The 17,159-nt window shown below is 39.0% G+C and overlaps 1 protein-coding gene across 1 annotated transcript in view; it reads right to left on the minus strand.

Annotated features, from left to right (window-relative positions):
* The window catches only part of LOC111159681 (ELKS/RAB6-interacting/CAST family member 1), a 510,890-nt gene that overhangs the window by 21,734 nt on the left and 471,997 nt on the right, over positions 1 to 17,159 (minus strand). The window lies entirely within an intron of this gene.

Below are 17,159 nucleotides of genomic sequence, written 5' to 3' on the forward strand. Positions count from 1 at the left end.
AAAACCTAATCTTTTTTTTTAAAGATTTATTTATTTATTTATTTGACAGAGACAGAGAGAGAGAGAGAGAGAGAGCGCGAGCGGGCACAAGCAGGGGGAGCAGCAGGCAGAGGGAGAGGGTGAAGCAGGCTCCCCGCAGAGCAAGCAACCCCATGTGGGACTCCATCCCAGAACCCTGGGATCATGACCTGAGCTGAAGGCAGATGCTTAACTGACTTGAGCCACCCAGGCGCCCCTCAAAACCTAATCTTTAGGGCTCCTGATCATCACTGCAATTACAGTAAGATAGCATTTACACCATGTAGAAGAATACCTCCAGAAAGTTCCTGATCTCACTCATTCACAAACAAGTATCTGCTTAATGTTTTATGTGCCTTCATGTAGATTACACAGGTTTTTAAGAACGGTCTAGTTACTAAGTTTTTTTCATAGAGTATTCTGGACTGAAGTCACCAGCATGCCCTGCAACCCCCCTGAGGGAGTACTCTGTAATTAGTGGATGTGAGTAACCGACTGTGCAGTACCCCCCTACCTTTTAATAGGCAGGGCCCCATGATTTATTTGGAATGCCGTTTCCAGAGTCTGTTTGAAAGTCGGTTGTCTGAAACCCAGAAACAATTACCTAAGTGGTAGTTAGGTTCCCAAGTAGTCCCCACGAGACTACTGACCCATAATGCCTGTTATGGGCCAAATCATGCTCCCTCCCCCAACTCACATGTTGAAGCTCTAATCCAATAGCCTCAGAAGGTGCCTATAGGCAGAGACTTAAAGAGGTGTACTTAAAGAGGTAACAGTTCAGATGAGTTTGTTAGGGGGCGTCTGGTTGCAACGACTGGTGTCCTTGTGAAGAAGGGGAGGAAATCTGGACCCAGAGACACCAGGGATGCGTGCACATGAAGGAAAGGCCGTTGTCAGGGTATAGCGAGGAGGCGGCCGTCTGCAAGCCAAGGACAGAGGCCTCAGGAGGAACTAACCTTGATCTTGGACTGCTAGCTTCCAAAACTGTAAGAAATGAGTTACTGTTGTTCAAGCCACCCTGTCTGTGGTATTTCGTTATGGCAGCTCTGCAAACGAATACAGTATTGTTGGTGTATGGGGTCGTGGAACTTAACCACCATTCATAACATTTTACATGTTGGAAGATCCCTTCCGGGTTCTAACTCCAGACATCAGAAATAGGTCTTTGCTTGCTGCGGTGGCAAGTCAGTGTGGCCCAGTCCCATCTCTGCTTGGCAGAAAACCTCATTCTATGGCGGCAGCTCTAGCAGCAGGACATTCTATAAGGGGTGCAGGAGGTTCTCTTAGAGGCTCAGGGAGTAACAGCAATAGCTAGAACGGCAGCCAGTGGCTGCTGAGGAGGGCTGGCTCATTCACGTAGCAGGGACTCCTCAGACGAGTGACTAATACAGGAAGGGAGGTTGTGGCAGCATTTCCCCCTACTCTCCGGAAGTGGGGCGTTAAGTTATGGGGCACAAGAAACCAAGTCAGGAATGACAGTACTGCCTGTATGGAGACTGAAGGCTGCTTATATTTCAGGGTGCCCTTTTGAGTTTACACCTAAGAGATCATGCCCCACTCGAGAGGGGTGCAGTCCCACACCTTTGTTTTTTCCTAAGTTTAAACAGGTTTCCCTGAGAGAATTATTGTTGCATCTAGCCCTGTTACCATAGGAGCCTTGTATCCTTTCGGGGTGTTGGGGCACAAACATGGCTGAGAGCCCCTGGCATACACCACAGGAGATACTACCCATAAAAAATTTAAGTTACTTCTATTTCTGGACTGTCCCACCAAACCACTGGTAAGGAATTAAATAGTTTGGAAGAAAGCTAAGGGCCATTTATTTCAAATGCTCTGACTAGACCAAAAAACTGTCATTTCCAAAGTTTCTAAGTTCCACTGGCTTTAAAGTTTGCACTGTCTATGCTGGTCATGGGTTTTTTTGTTTTATTTTGTTTTGTTTTGTATCCACAGGATTCATTTTCTCCTTGCTTAGTTGGGGAAGCATTACCTCTGTAAGATGACATTGGAGACGACAGACCTGTGTTTAATATACCGGACTGTAGTAATTGTCAAGACTCATTAAAATCCCAAGATGGTAAATAATTGCTTCTACAGGAGCTCTAGGATATCAGGAGTATTAACCTCTTCTCCCATGGGAATACTTTAAACACAGAGGGAAAGAATGCAATTAGGGCAGCTAGAAAACATTAAGACCTCTATAAATACAGACCTTTGCAATTAACAAAATATTCCATATTCATATTTCAGAACTTTGAAGAGTCCAGTGCAAGACCAAGCTAATAAAAACGAGACTAAAAAAACGTTCTTGCCTTTTTCGCTGCAAAGCCAAGGACACATGAGGTGAACTCAGAGTAGGTGTTTTATGCTCACTTTTTAGTCCAGGCTTGTTGGGGGTAGGCCCCAGTAATGAGGACCAAGAGCTATCCTAGTCAAGAAGTGGAGGGAAAGACCTGCAACAAAACAGAAACAGGAGAAGTTCCCTTCTCTGAGACAAGTTAAGAAAGGAAATGGTTGGAGGGACCTTTTCTATCAAAAAAAGTTTTGGTCTAGCTGGGTCTCTTAATATTCTCTCTCTCTCCACAAGCAAGATTATTCTACATTCTGCACAGAGCTTGTAGTTTTGGGAGTTTTGGATGCTGCAAATAAAACTTAGTACCTGTGTCCTTTCAGCTATGTAAGAGATCCTTACCGACTCTGTATTCAAATGCTCATTTCTTCTTCCTTTCCCCAACTCAGCTTTTGGGGGTTTTATCAGAAGTAAGGCAACAGTCTTGTGTCCCGTGCTCCAGCTTAGCACCCTGTCAGCCCCCATCCTCTCTTGTGGTGTCTGCCGAGCTCTTCCCTATCTTCCTCCCCCCTTTTTTTGAACGAGCTTTTCTCTGCCAGATTTTCAACATCCAACTGGCAAGATACTCTGCTCTTTGCAGAAAAAGGTTAATGGCAGCTGTCAGAGGGAGGAGAAAGTGCCAGACTGTGTGAGAGCAGAGGGAGAGAAGCAGTGAGGCTACTCCACAGGGTGTTTCTCATAAATTTGTTAAGACACACACACACACACACACACACACACACACACACACACACACACAGACACCCCACCCCACCCCCACCCATTCTCAAGCCCAGTTCCGATACAGACACACATTTATCTTCACAGCTCTGCAGTTATTTTTGCTGGATGGCTGGCCTTGCCTCTCTCAGCCTCTCACACTCTGCTGCTCTTAGTTTTTTGGACAAGAGTTCAACATCGGAGCTGAGGAAACAAGTTCAAACATCCCAGAAAGAAGAAAACCAGATCAGAAACAGTCAGGCTGGGAACCAGAACAAAGTTTGTTGCCCCACAAAGAACCATTCTTTTTCTTTCTCCCTTTATTTTCCCTTCCTGCTGCCCCCATCTTCTGCCCCCCAATAGCTCATAAGTCCATTTGGCTCACTTGTGTGGGACAACAATCTGTGCAAATGCATTCAAGAGAGAAGAATGAAACATCATGTTGTGACGGGTGATTGATGCCTTCCCTGAGTGAGGGAGATGACTTCTAGGTTCTGTGCCCAATACTGCCCCAGCATTAAACCCCCCTGATTCACCACCTCGAAAAGAGAGGGATATAAGCCAAAGAGTGATTGATCAAAATCAAGAAAACAAATGGAAGAAGGAATCCAAGGAGAGGACAAGGTCTGAGCCAAGTTTTAGAACAATACTTCCCTGGAAATTAAAAAATGGGACAGAGCGCTGGGAAAGGGAGCTGGAATCCAAAGCTCCATGACCCACAGAGCAGGCTGGCTGATACAAGTTCATTCCAGTGTGGTCGGGCCCCTGATGGGAGGCTGGCATTCATGGTGGAAAAAAAGAATTTACACTCTAAGAAGAAATTCCATTTTTAGCTTTTTAGCAGATGCTGCTTATCAGTCAAACTGCTTTAATAAGTTAAAAAGAGACTGGTAGTGGGGTATGCTTTTCCTGTTTTCATTTTTTATTAACTTTTAAAAAAAAGTTTATTTTTTAAAAGTAGGCTCCATGCCCAACATGGGGCTCAAACTCACGACCCCAAGGATCAAGAGTCACATGCTCTTCTGACTGGGCCAACCAGGCGCCCTCTGTTTTCCTCTTAATTTAACTATCATTGACATATTGTGAAATGCATGGATCTTCAAGTGTACAATTTGGTGAATTTTGATAAATCCATATGCTCACATAAACTGTCTCCACAACCAAACTATACAACATTTTCAACATCCCAGAAAGTCTCTCGTACTCTCTTTTTTAGTTAATTCCTTTGGTAACCAGTGTTCTAATTTTTACCACCATAGATTGTTTACCCTGTTCATAAATTGTCATATAAGTGAAATCATACATTAATTACATTTTATTTTGTATCTGCCTTCTTTTGCTTGAGAGTGTTTCTGAGGTTCATTTGTAAAGTTGCTTGTATTGGTTCACTGTCGTTTACTGTTTAGTTTCCATTACATGACACAAAATAATTAAAAATATCTACTTTATCAATGAATACATGTACTGTCTCCAGTTTTGGGCTTTTACAAATAAAGTTGTTATGAACACTCCTGTATACATCTTTTTGTGGACACTTCTCTTGAGTTATAGGAGTATATCTAACTTAATAAGAAACTGCCTAACAGTTTCCCGAAGTCTTGTACTACTTTAAATTCTCACCAGCAATTTCTCAGAGTTCCAGTCGCTCCACATCCCCAACTAACAACCAGTATTACCAGTTTTGTTAATTTCAACCATTTTTTGTGGGACTGTAGTACAATCTCATTGTGGCTTTCATCTGTGTGAGCATTTTTTATGTGTCTAATTTGTGTATCTTCTTCTTGTAAAGTGTCCATTCAATCAAGTCTTCTGCCTGCTTAAAAATTTTGTTATTTTATCTTTTTTTTATAGACTTTTAAAATATCTTCTCATGGAAGTCCTTTGCTTATTAACACACACACTCACACACGGTGGATACTTTTCTCCCAGCATTTTGATGAACACAAGTTTAAAGTTTTGATAAAGTCCAATTTTTAAAAAATTTTTGTTATGTTTAGTGTTTTACATTTCTATGCCTGCTAATGTGAGGGTACTTATAGCTATATATATGCATGTGGCTAATATCTGAAATTAAAACACATTTTTAAATTAAAGTCCTTAAAACAACTACCCATTGCTAATCCTTGTTTACAAAGGCACAATTTTAGAACCCAAAACACTGGCTTTACCTAAAATTTCAGGGCTTTTAATTAAAATTTTAAAAATGAAAACCCCTGCTTTTAAAAATATTCAATCATTCAATATATAGGCTATATATATTTACTGGTAGTATGAAATGATCTGTATCAAATGGGCACAATATTGACAAGTATGATGGGGTGAGGGAGGGGCACTAAGTGTCTAGACTCAACGTTAGTTTTTAAATCTCTCTGAAAGGAAATTCTACCACAGCCCTTTGAAATTTATTCCATGTTCACAGATCCTTCCCTGTTTAACTGAAATATTTCTTTACGTAATTTAATATACTCTCTCATTTTGCCCTCAGAAGAAATAGAAAAAAGGAGAAACACAGGCTTCCTCACCATTTAGACAAAAGCCTTCACCCTATAATTGAGTTCTATACCTTTATTTTTTTTATGTAAGCTGCCCTTTTGAAACAGTTGTTTATTTTTTAAATATTTCTATCTTCCTCTTTTTAAGTCTTCTAATTATTTTATATTTTTTAAAGATTTTATTTATTTATTTGACAGAGATCACAAATAGGCAGAGAGGCAGTCAGAGAGAGAGAGAGAGGAGGAAGCAGGTTTCCTGCTGAGCAGAGAGCCCGATGTGGGGCTCGATCCCAGGACCCTAGGATCATGACCTGAGCCGAAGGCAGAAGCTTTAACCCACTGAGCCACCCAGACACCCCTAATTATTTCATTTTTTTGCTTGAGCTACAATGTCACATTCAAATATAGTCCTAAAATTTTGGGAGGCTGTTTATGTTAGAATAATAGACAATCAGGGTTGGTGGGGGTAAAAAACCAACCTTACAAATAATCTGACTCAACTCCTCTCCCAATGCTGAATTCCTTGTACAATCCAACTGAGCAGCTTCTCCTCCAGTGAAGAACTGATTTCATATACAGCTGTCCATTTTTTTTTCTGACAGATCTAGTAAGATTTTTTTTTTTTAACTAAAAACTGCCTTCTTATAATGTCTACCCCACACTGAATCAGTCAATATACAAAAAGTCCATTCTGTAACTGATTATATCATCTTGTTGCTGCCTACAGGTAATATTTTGGAGTTGTCTAGACACTTCTTAATATTTTCAATACTCTTAGGCATCTCCATTTTCACAAGATGATGAAAATCTGAACCCCATATTTACTGACCTAAATTTTAATTTTATTTAATTAATACTTAGTTGATACTGACCTAAATTTAATTTTATTTAAAATTTTATTTAAAGTATTTAAAACAAATTTTTCATTTATTTGTCAGTGAAAGAGAGAGCACAAGCAGGGGGAGCAGCAGCCAGAGGGAGAAGCAGTCTCCCCACTGAGCAAGGAGCCCGATGAGGGACTCAATCTCAGGACCCTGGGATGATGACCTGAGCCAAAGGCAGATGCCCAGCTGCCTGAGCCACCCAGGTGCCCCCCTAATTCTTTTTATTTTGAAAAAATTTCAAACTTACAGAAAAGTTGTAAGAATACAAGAACTGTCCAACCGTTCACACAGATTACTTAATTGCTAATATTTCACTATCTTTGCTTTATCATTCATTTATTATATCTACATGTAACTTCGTGTATGTTTCCTAATTGTTAAATTTAGATTACATATTGTTTGGCAGAAATTGGGGTTCTTCTCAGTGCATATTATCAGAAAACATGTAATGCTGATTTGTCCCACTAATGGTGATGTTAACTTTAGTCACTTGGCTTAACTTTAGTCATTTGGTTTAAATGGTATTCATTAGGTTCTTCCAATGTAAATTAACTAAAAGAGTTTTATGCTAAGTGAAATACTTTATTAATGAAGAGATACCTTCAGACTATGCAAATATAAACTTTTATCTACTGGTTTTCACATTTCTTTCTTTCTTTTTTTTTTATTAAAATTTTTTTTTTCAAATATTTTATTTATTTATTTGTCAGAGAGAGAGAGAGAGAGAGCGCGCGCGCGAGAGTGAGCACAAGCAGATAGAGTGGCAGGCAGAGGCAGAGGGAGAAGCAGGCTCCCCGCTGAGCAAGGAGCCCAATGTGGGACTCGATCCCAGGACGCTGGGATCATGACCTGAGCCGAAGGCAGCAGCTTAACCCACTGAGCCACCCAGGCATCCCGGTTTTCACATTTCTTGATGATTCTTGCCCAAAGCAGTTATTACTAAGATGGTTGCCAAATCGTGGTTCTCTAAATCCATCATTCCTTCCACCTTTATTAGCTCACATTCTCTCACAGGATAAAGCTTTCTTTTTCCTCTCCTTTGTTGATCCATTTATATCTTTATACCAGTATAGATTTATAGATTTCTATTTTATTGAATGGGTTATAATCTACTATCAATATTGATTTCATTGTTCACATTCTCCAAAACTTTTGCCATTGAGAGCCCCATGTCCTTTTGACATATTCTACCACTCTTGGAGCACTTCCTTACTTTCTGGTATAGTGAGATGTTCTAGATTTATGTTGTCCTATGCCACACACGGCGTTAGACTCACCACGTCTCCAAGGAGTCCTGAATATCTCAGTACTTGGGCAGCAATATTTAGGGTCTCCTTAAAGTCATTTCTATTTAAATGAACTCTGGTGTTATTATATTGTTGAGATGTTTAAAAAAAAAAGCCTATGAAACTCACTGTTGTGTATACCGGAAGGAGGTTGAAGATGCAGCTTATAATTTGATCCTAGATGAGGACCCATGGGGAATCCTAGTTTGTTTTAATCTTGTGAGACACTACAGACTATATAACCAATCAAACTCCTCTCTTGACAGTGCCTGAGAGCTCACTTCCAGATTTGCCTTATTCTTCTCTAACCTCATTTCCCCTTGATTATTAGAATCATGAAGATGGGAAGGGCAGAGTTGAGGACAGTTCTTCAGGAGATTCTGATATCCTCTATTCCTTCAGAGAAGAATTGCTTCGAGACTACTCACTCAATTTGGAGTATTGTAAGATTTAGAACTGATTTCTGATTATTCATTCCATCCTTTTGGAACATGGTTCCCTTTAACCTCAAAGCTGAATGAATATAATATTGTGAATATAACTTCTTAATTTTATGATAAGAAGTAAAAATAATGTGAGCTAGAAAGAATTATCTCAAAGATAAAATAATGGTTCTTTCATGTATACAAGATATTTAAAAACAAGCTTTCTCTGGCCACAAACAATCTCAAATGTGACCTGTTCCAAGTTTACGTGGTTGTCTGACCTTGACAAAATCGCAGCTGGAGATGAAGTAGCCTTAAATTCATTATTTGAACAATGTATGCCTGGTACAGTGTAGAGACAGAAACCCAAAGGAATAAGACTCAAATATGAAGTCCTCAAAATATAAAGTATGTATGCATGTATCCATTCACCTGCAAACCAAAATACTGAAAAGTGGGTACAATTAACTACAGGCATTCCCAAACGAATCTATTTAATCTTGGTGACTATATTGACTCTGGCCAATGTGTAAATCCCAATACATACAATATCTTCAAATCAGGGTACTTTGACCCATGAACAATATTATGCTCCACCCTGGTCACCACATTCACTTTCTATGAGCCACTGTGCTGGTGACAAGTTGAGAAGTTGTTCATTGTTGCAGGGAAATCATGTTATACAACACAGAAGTGTATGAATAGGAGAGCCATTGGAGACTTGTAAATGTTTCCTCACCTCATTGTAAAGTCTGATACAATCACTTGCAGCTATGAGAAAGCTTACATATAGGGGTGTGGTCTTTCTAATATCTGCACCTGCAAATATCTGGAGTGTCCCACTTTGTTGTATCTTTCTGAAACCAAGGAGATGATAGGTAGCGTATGTTCGATATAACCTTTTTAAAGACATACGTAACACTTGCATTAAACTCATCATTATCCATCCCAAATACATCAAGACCTAAATTCTTGAGCTCAATGAAAATAAGTCTGAAAATTTAAAGCCTCTAATTGCCTGTATACACTGACAAGTTTTAGGTGAAAATTCACCAATTTCCATGGTTCTGTAATACTTGCCCCAAGAACCAATAACCCAACTCCTTGGGTAGATTAAATTGTCATATGTTAGTTAGAGTCAATGCTGGACTCGGGGAGACACTAACAAGATTTCCTGTCCAAGAGCTGGCAAGAGGGTCTGGCAAAGAAATGAAGGCACCTTATGGAGGAGAAGTGGGTAGAAACGTAGTGTGGGGAACACAGATCTGGAATTGCCATTATGAGCTGTGATTCTGGAAGATAACAGACAGTGGTCAAATATGGGACTAAAATAAACAGAGAAGATGTTCAAATCTAAAATTGAACTTAACAAAACTTCTTAGTACTAGCCACTTTGTACCATAATAGCATTCTACTTTGACACTACCTCAATCTATTTTTTCAAAGAAAGCTTCTTTAGGGCTCCAGAATATATGTAAAATGGTGTAAGATTTATAGCCGAAGTAGTTTGATATCATTCATTCCAAGTTTGTATCACACTGAACAATATTACATATTGTTTATGGAAACAAGTAAGTGTTGTTTGTTAAAAAGGTAAAAATGTAGACTGAAAAAATGCACACCAGATTTGGAGAGTGATTGCCACTATAGATGAAAAAGGAAAAATGCAACTGAGAAGGGGCATAAAGACTTTAACTATATTTAGTATTAAAAAACCCCTGAAGTAGATATAACAAAGTAATATTTGCTAATTCTGAGTATAAAGCTGATGTTCTATTAATCTCTATACTTTTTCTGAATGCTTAAGAAATTTCATTAAAAATAATTTGGTACAACCACACACAGAGAAGAACATATGGACCAAAACTGCAACCAAATACATATAACATAAAAAATGGCAACTATAGGTTTTCTCAATCTTCTGCAAAAAAATTTTGTGATTCCTAAAATATGTATACTTAAGATTGCTCTCGTAGATAACAACATGGACACAGTATGATAGGAAGCCTGAAATTAAGAAAGCCCAGATATGATTAGAGATGTAGGGTCAGAATTTTTCATGTTCAAGATTTTAGAACAAGAGAAAATTCCGAGGTTGATAGGGGCTCATCAGGCAGAGTCTTAGTAAAATAATAACTGAAAATAATGAGGAACTAAACTCTACCACTTATCATCTCCCATGAGGCTGACACCAGTAGCTTGCCTGTTATCCATGTACCTATCTATCAAGTTCAGTCTAATCAAAACTTAACTAAAGACAGCTCCAGAGAGTATAAAATTTGGGGGCAGACTGACAAAATTCAGAAAAAGTCACTGTGTGAACTGTTTCAAGGCAGAGCCTAAAAAGAATTCATCACATTCTGCCATCTAGCTATATAATTACCATTAAGCTACCAACCTATTAAGTCTGACAGGTTGAAAAAAAAAACCTTAATAGTGCTATGGGCCTACACAATCTTCTACCTTTCAAAAAAGGACTTATTAGGGTAAGTCAATGCCAGTTCTGTCAATTTTATGCAACACCAGGAATAAAAATGATATCAATCCTCATATTTCCTAATAATTTTACTGGATGTCACAGTGTATTTGTTAGAAAGATAGGGGGCAGAGCAGGAATCCCGAGACAGTCGTCCCTCTATGATACAGGAATGTGGGGCCTGGCAAGGTCTGAAGGTAGAGCAGTGGCACTAGAAGTCTTTCCACACTCTGGGCCCTGTTTGAGCACAAGTGGTAATGGCTGCTATGAGAAGACAGACACCCAAGGCACACTTTGACCCTGGACTCTTTTCTGATATAAAGCGAAAATCATGTGCTGCAGAAGTGCTAGAGCCTAACCCTGTTTTGACAAGAAAAGCTGCGTGCTATGAGGAACAGAGCAGGAACCCCCCTGACCCCTGTTCCTAGGCAAAGACTGGCTGCCACTATAGTAGTAAAAAATCCAGCCTACCTTCTGCATTGACACTAGGCAAAGAAATCTATCTCCAGAGAAGTGACAGAAAGTCCACTATGCCCCCATTGTCTTAACTGATTCAAAGCAGAAGTCTGCTGCTACTGGGGAAGGGCAACAAATCTTTCTGCAGTCTAGACCTTGCACTAAAGAGCAGGGAGAATTGTCTGTCACTGGAGATGGGGCAGGAACACTGAAACTGAGGCTGCCTAAGACTAAGTGTGGAGCAGAAAAATGAAGAAATTCCCCTGGCCCCACAATGAGTATTGGACTGAGAAACAAAAGCAGTTTGCCACTTGGAGAAGGGCAAAGGCATACAACAAGAGCCCTCTGTGACACAGGCATTAGGAACCTGCTGAAAGCTGAGAACAAAGTAGGAAAATAAAAAAAAATCAATACTCTAGAATTTATGTTAAAGATGTGATGGTGGTAACTCACCAGAAAATTTGGAGCCTGTGGTGCAGTGAAGGTAACTACAGCAAAAACAAAACTCAAATCCAGCTCAATTACTGACTTCTTTAAAAAAAGACTTATTTATTTATTTATTTGACACACACAGAGAGACATCACAAGCAGGCAGAGAGGCAGGCAGAGGAGGAGGGGGAAGCAGGCTCCCTGCTGAGCAGAGAGCCCGATGTGGGGCTCGATCCCAGGACCCTGAGATCATGACCTGAGCCGAAGGCAGAGGCTTAACCCACTGAGCCACCCGGGCGCCCCTCAATTACTGCCTTATGTGAGTACTCTCCAATGCTAAAGGCCTTATGGAAGAGGAATGCCTATTTCCAGATAAAAATATTATTGACCTCAGTTTCAACTGTTCTTTCATATATAATATTTGCCATTTAATGAAAAAATTATGAGACACACAAAAAACTCAAGTGAACTTGAAGACAGATCAATGGAAACTATCCAAATTGATAGCAGGAATCTCTAAATATAATATGAAAGACAAAACAAAACAAAAGAGACATCCAAAAGATGTGGGACAAGATTAGATGATCTAACAAATATGCAACTGTAGTTATAGAAGAAGATGGAAAGGACAAAAACATATTTGAAGAAATAATGGCCAAGAATTTTCTAAAATGAATGAAAGACAACAAACACAGACCCAAGATACTTAGAGATCCAAAAGAGGGTTTTAGTTCAAACAGGAAATATAAAGAAAAATGCAAGTAGCCACATTATTTTCAAATGACTGAAAACAAAAGATAAAAAGAAAATCTTGAAACAGTCAGAGAAAAAAGAAACATGACCAAGAAAAAAAAATATATATATGAATATAAAAGACTTTTCATCTGAAACTATGGAAGCCAGATAAAAATGTAACAGCATCTTTAAAGTATTAAAAAACAAAACAGACAACCTAGAATTCTGTATCCAGAGAAGAGTATCTTCCAAAAAGAAGGCATATTAGTTTGCAAAACTGCTAGACAAAGTACCACAGACTGGGTAGCTCAACACTCAGAAAAAAAATGTATTTTCTCATAGTTCTGGAAGTTAGAAGTTCAAGATCAAGGTGTTGGCAGGGTGGTTTCTTCTGAGGCTCTCTCCTTGGCTTGCAGATGACTGCCTTCTTTCTGTGTCTTTACATGTTTTTTTCCTTTGTGATTACATATTCCTAGCATCTCTCTATAGGTTCTAATCTCCTCTTCTTATATGGACACCAGTCACAATGGATTGAGGCCTACCCCATCGGCCTCATTTTAACTTAATTACCTCATTGAATGCTCTATCTCCAAATACAATCACATTCTGGGAGTTAGGGCTTCAGTATACAATTTTTTGGGGAACATAATTCAGCTCATAATACCTCATCTTCATACCCCCCAAATTCATGTGCTTCTCACATGCAAAACACATTAACCCTCATCCCAACAGTCCAAAAGTCTTAACTCATTTCAGCCTCAATTCTAAATCCGGAATCTCATCTAAATCAAAGGTAGATGAGACTCAAGGCATCATTTACCCTGAGACAAAAATTCCTCTCTAGATGTGAATCTGTTGAAATCAGACAAATTATCTGCTTCTAAAATACAATGGTAGGACAGGCATAGGTTAGACATTCCTATTTCAGAAAGGGTCATGGATCCCAAGCCAAGTTCAAAAGTTCATAGGGTAAACTCCATTAGGTTTTAAGGCTCAAGAACAATCCTCTTTGGCTGGATGTTCTGTCCTCCAGGTCCACTGGGGTGGCAACTCCACCCCTCTGGTGCTGGGTGATAGCCTGGTCTATTGAAACCTAGGAGGTAGCCCTGCCCTCTGGAACCAAGGAGGGAGAGACAGACTTGCCCCCTACACCTGTACCTGGTGCTGGTGGAATATATGCTATCTTCAAGAAACTCTTTTTATATATAAAGACCCAGATAGCTTAAAAGCAAATATATGGAGAAAGATACACCATGCACATATTAAAGAAAGCTGGAATGATTATGTTACTGTCACATAATAATAAAAGAATTAATTAATCAAGAAGACATAATAATCATTAATGTGTATTTACTTAATAACAGAGCCTCAGGATATGTAAAACAAAAACCAGTAAGTAAGAAAAATAAGCAAATCTGTAAGTTCAGTTGGTATGGTAGCCAGGTTCTAAAAAGGCAAAGGAAACAAAACAATTTCTGGTAAATCTTCAGATATAAGGTTATGTTTCTATAGGCTGGGCTGTTGCAGATTACAGGGTTATGACTCAGGATGAGTCTGAATGGGTCCTGACATCAACAGTAAGCTTATCCAAAGCTACTGAATGGCCCAGAGGAAACTGTCTTGGGTTGCCCAATATTTAAATAATCAGCTAAGTATATACTAAACATACACTGTGTATATAAGTATACACTAAGTATATACAAAACATACACTGTGTATATAAGTATACACTAAGTATATATGAACATATACTGTGTATATATGTATATACTAAGTATATACTAAACTTACACTGTGTATATAAGTATACACTAAGTATATATGAAACAAATACTATGCTAGGCACTTTAGAAATATGACATGGTTCCGGCAGTGATGACTTTCCCAGTTGGGAGAAATAAGAATCTCAAATAGGAAACACTAACTAATAAATACGCAGAACTCACTAGAATTCACTCACTCATTTAAGTTACTGCGCAAGTGGTACTTGTTGATATGGTGCTAATTTTAAGATGAAAATGATATAGTTCATGTCTTTAACAGATAGAAAGGCTAGAATGGGAAGATGGATATGAAAACAAGTATAACGAGTTGTTGTAGGTACTACAGAAACGCAGAGGAGGGAGCCGCACATTCTGCCTAGGGTTTCAGGAATGCATACATAGAAGAAATGATGTCTGAGCTGAACTTAAAAACTAAATAAATTCCTATTTAGGTATTGTCCAGGAGACAAGGTAGGGAAGGGCATATTAGGCAGAAGGATCAATATGAGCAAAAGGGCAAAAGTATAAAAACTTTTAGTTGTTTAAAAGTAAGTGGTTGTGTATGCTTCAAGGCTAGGATGAGAAGAGAAGTGCATTTAACAAACAGGCCAATGAAGGACAGCCTTGTAGGATATAATAAGGAGTATGGAGTTTATCCAATCTGTCTTCTTCTCTTATTCATTCAGCAAATACTTATTGAGCAGATACTACATGCTAGGCATTATTCTTGGGATAGACAAGGCTCCTGTCCTGTCCTCATGAGGGTGTTACTGGGTGGGGGGAGGCACAGTGGCAGTGAAAGGCACTGGACACACATAGTTGGATAACACAAATGTCAACTGCAAAGGCCTCTACATTCCCCAAAACAAAAATGTAAACACACCACACCCCCCTACACAAAATATACCAATGTGCGTATTTGGCAATGATTTGCGTCTTATGTTTCCTGGGCTTCAAAAACTAAAGTAAACCTCGATCATAATATCTTCATAGACCAATCATTTTGCAGTGCTAGGGGTCATCTTTCTCAAGAGCTTGTACGGTTCCCTTCAATTCTTATTTGTGGTGAGGTGGCAGAAAATTGGCTGGTTTCTCCACCAATCTTTAGCACCCAAGGAGAAGCTTATAGAAGGTGGTGTTAGTTGCTGTATTCCTTTACAGATGACTTAAATCCTCTGTTTCTCTGGGTTCCCAGGGAAGCCTGCTAAAGAGACAACTTCAAACACCTCAGGCAGTAACTTCAGTGACTGAAGAACATTCTCAGTCAAGAAGAAACATATTAACACAATTCATGTATGTGAGCACAACTTTGATGATTACAGCAGCTTGATTGTAACATAATGTATAATGGCAAGCCTATTAATGAATTCTTGGTCTCATTCATTTAAAACTTTCCAAAAAATTCTTAGTTTGAAATTTCCTATTTTGGTCTCACCCTGGAGATACTATTTCCCTTAGGAAAACTAAGTTAAGTCCATTGGAGCATATTTGAAAAACAGAACAAAGCAAAAATACTTTTTTCATTTCAAAGACAAGCTGTTATACAAATACATAATTTAATGCCAGTTCAATTTTGATACATCACTATGTCAGTGCTTTAAGAAGACTGTTCTTTTTTTTTTTTAATAGATTTTATTTAACAGAGAGAGAGAGAGAGAGAGAGCACGAGCGAGACCGCACAAGCATGGGGACCGGCAGAGGGAGGGAGAAGGAGGCTCCCTGCTGAGCTGGGAACCCTGAGGTGAACCCAGGACCTTGGGAGAGGAATGGATCATGACCTGAGCTGAAAGCAAATGCTTAACTGACTGAGTACTCAGGCGTCCCAAGAAGTACCATTCTTCTGTTAAAATTTGGAAGTGAAAGTTTTAAAAATTAACTAGGCATGCATATTTTAAATATCCTTTAGCTATTGGGAATCCAACTTTATTCTGTCCTTTACATTCTTCCCTCTTTCAAGAAGAGGGAATTCAAAATTTCTATGGCAATGTGCTAAATTTGAGAGGTAGGTCTTACCTTTCTCATCAAATAGTGTAAAGCAGATAACTAATTAGGCTATTAAATATGTCTACTATGAGGGAATATCCATATCGTGGAGAAGTATGTAGAGCTCAAAGAGTCTAATCTGTATTTCTTGATCTGTGGGTTGACTTTAATATTATACCATGGAAGTGTCTGTATTTAACATAATTTTTCTTCACACATTATGAGTAAACAAAGACTGTTCAACAAATCGCAAGGATTTAGCTGGAAAATAGCATATACCTTCAAAATTCTGGAGAATTTTAGTAAATTTACAACATGAGTACAATTAAGTCTCTCAGTTGGTATGATCATAGCCTAGTTAGGGATATCATCAACCCCTCTGTGAAGAGCAACTAAAGGAGCTCAGAGCTAATGTTTTAAAACTGTTCTATTTCTCTTTTTCTGTGTTTATTTAGTTTTCTTTCCTTCACTTTCCATGTCTGCTCTTTATTGCTATTCTCATCAATTTTTATCCCTTTTTTCTTAAGATTTTATTTACTTGAGAGAGAGAGAGAGCACACTCGTAGCATGAATGGGGGGAAAGGGTCAATGGGAGAGAAAGAAGCAGACTCCCCACTGAGCAGGGACCCAACTTGGGGCTCGATCCCAGGATCTCAGGATCATGACCTGAGCTGAAATCAAGAGTTGGACGCTCAACTGACTGAGCCATCAGACGCCCTTATCTGTTTCTTTTATCCTCAGTTTGTATCTCCAGACTAGCCTTTCTTTATCAAACAACAACAAAAAAAATTCACAGTATGAACAAAAGAGAATTATTGGATTTTTACAGGCAATAGTATGTAGAAAATGTAGCATGCAGAGCACCTAAACTAATTCATCTAACGGTTCTTTCACTTAAAAACTTAGTCTGTTGTGACCCACTGTTCCTTATAGACAACTGAAAATACTTGCTACTGACTTGTCAAGACTCCTTTATCCGCAGGCTAAAGTTAAGCATCTGCCTTCAGCTCAGCTCATGATCCCTGAGTCCTGGGATTGATCCCCCCACCCCAGGTCTGGCTCCCTGCTCAGTGGGGAGTCTGCTTCTCTGTGTCCCTCTGACCCTCCCCATGGGTCTTGTGGTCTATCTCTCTTTCTTTCTCTCAAATGAATAAATAAAAAAA

The sequence above is a fragment of the Enhydra lutris genome, unplaced genomic scaffold (genome assembly GCF_002288905.1).
Source record: "Enhydra lutris kenyoni isolate GAN:26980312 unplaced genomic scaffold, ASM228890v2 scaffoldscaffold69, whole genome shotgun sequence".
Classification (NCBI taxonomy): domain Eukaryota; kingdom Metazoa; phylum Chordata; class Mammalia; order Carnivora; family Mustelidae; genus Enhydra; species Enhydra lutris.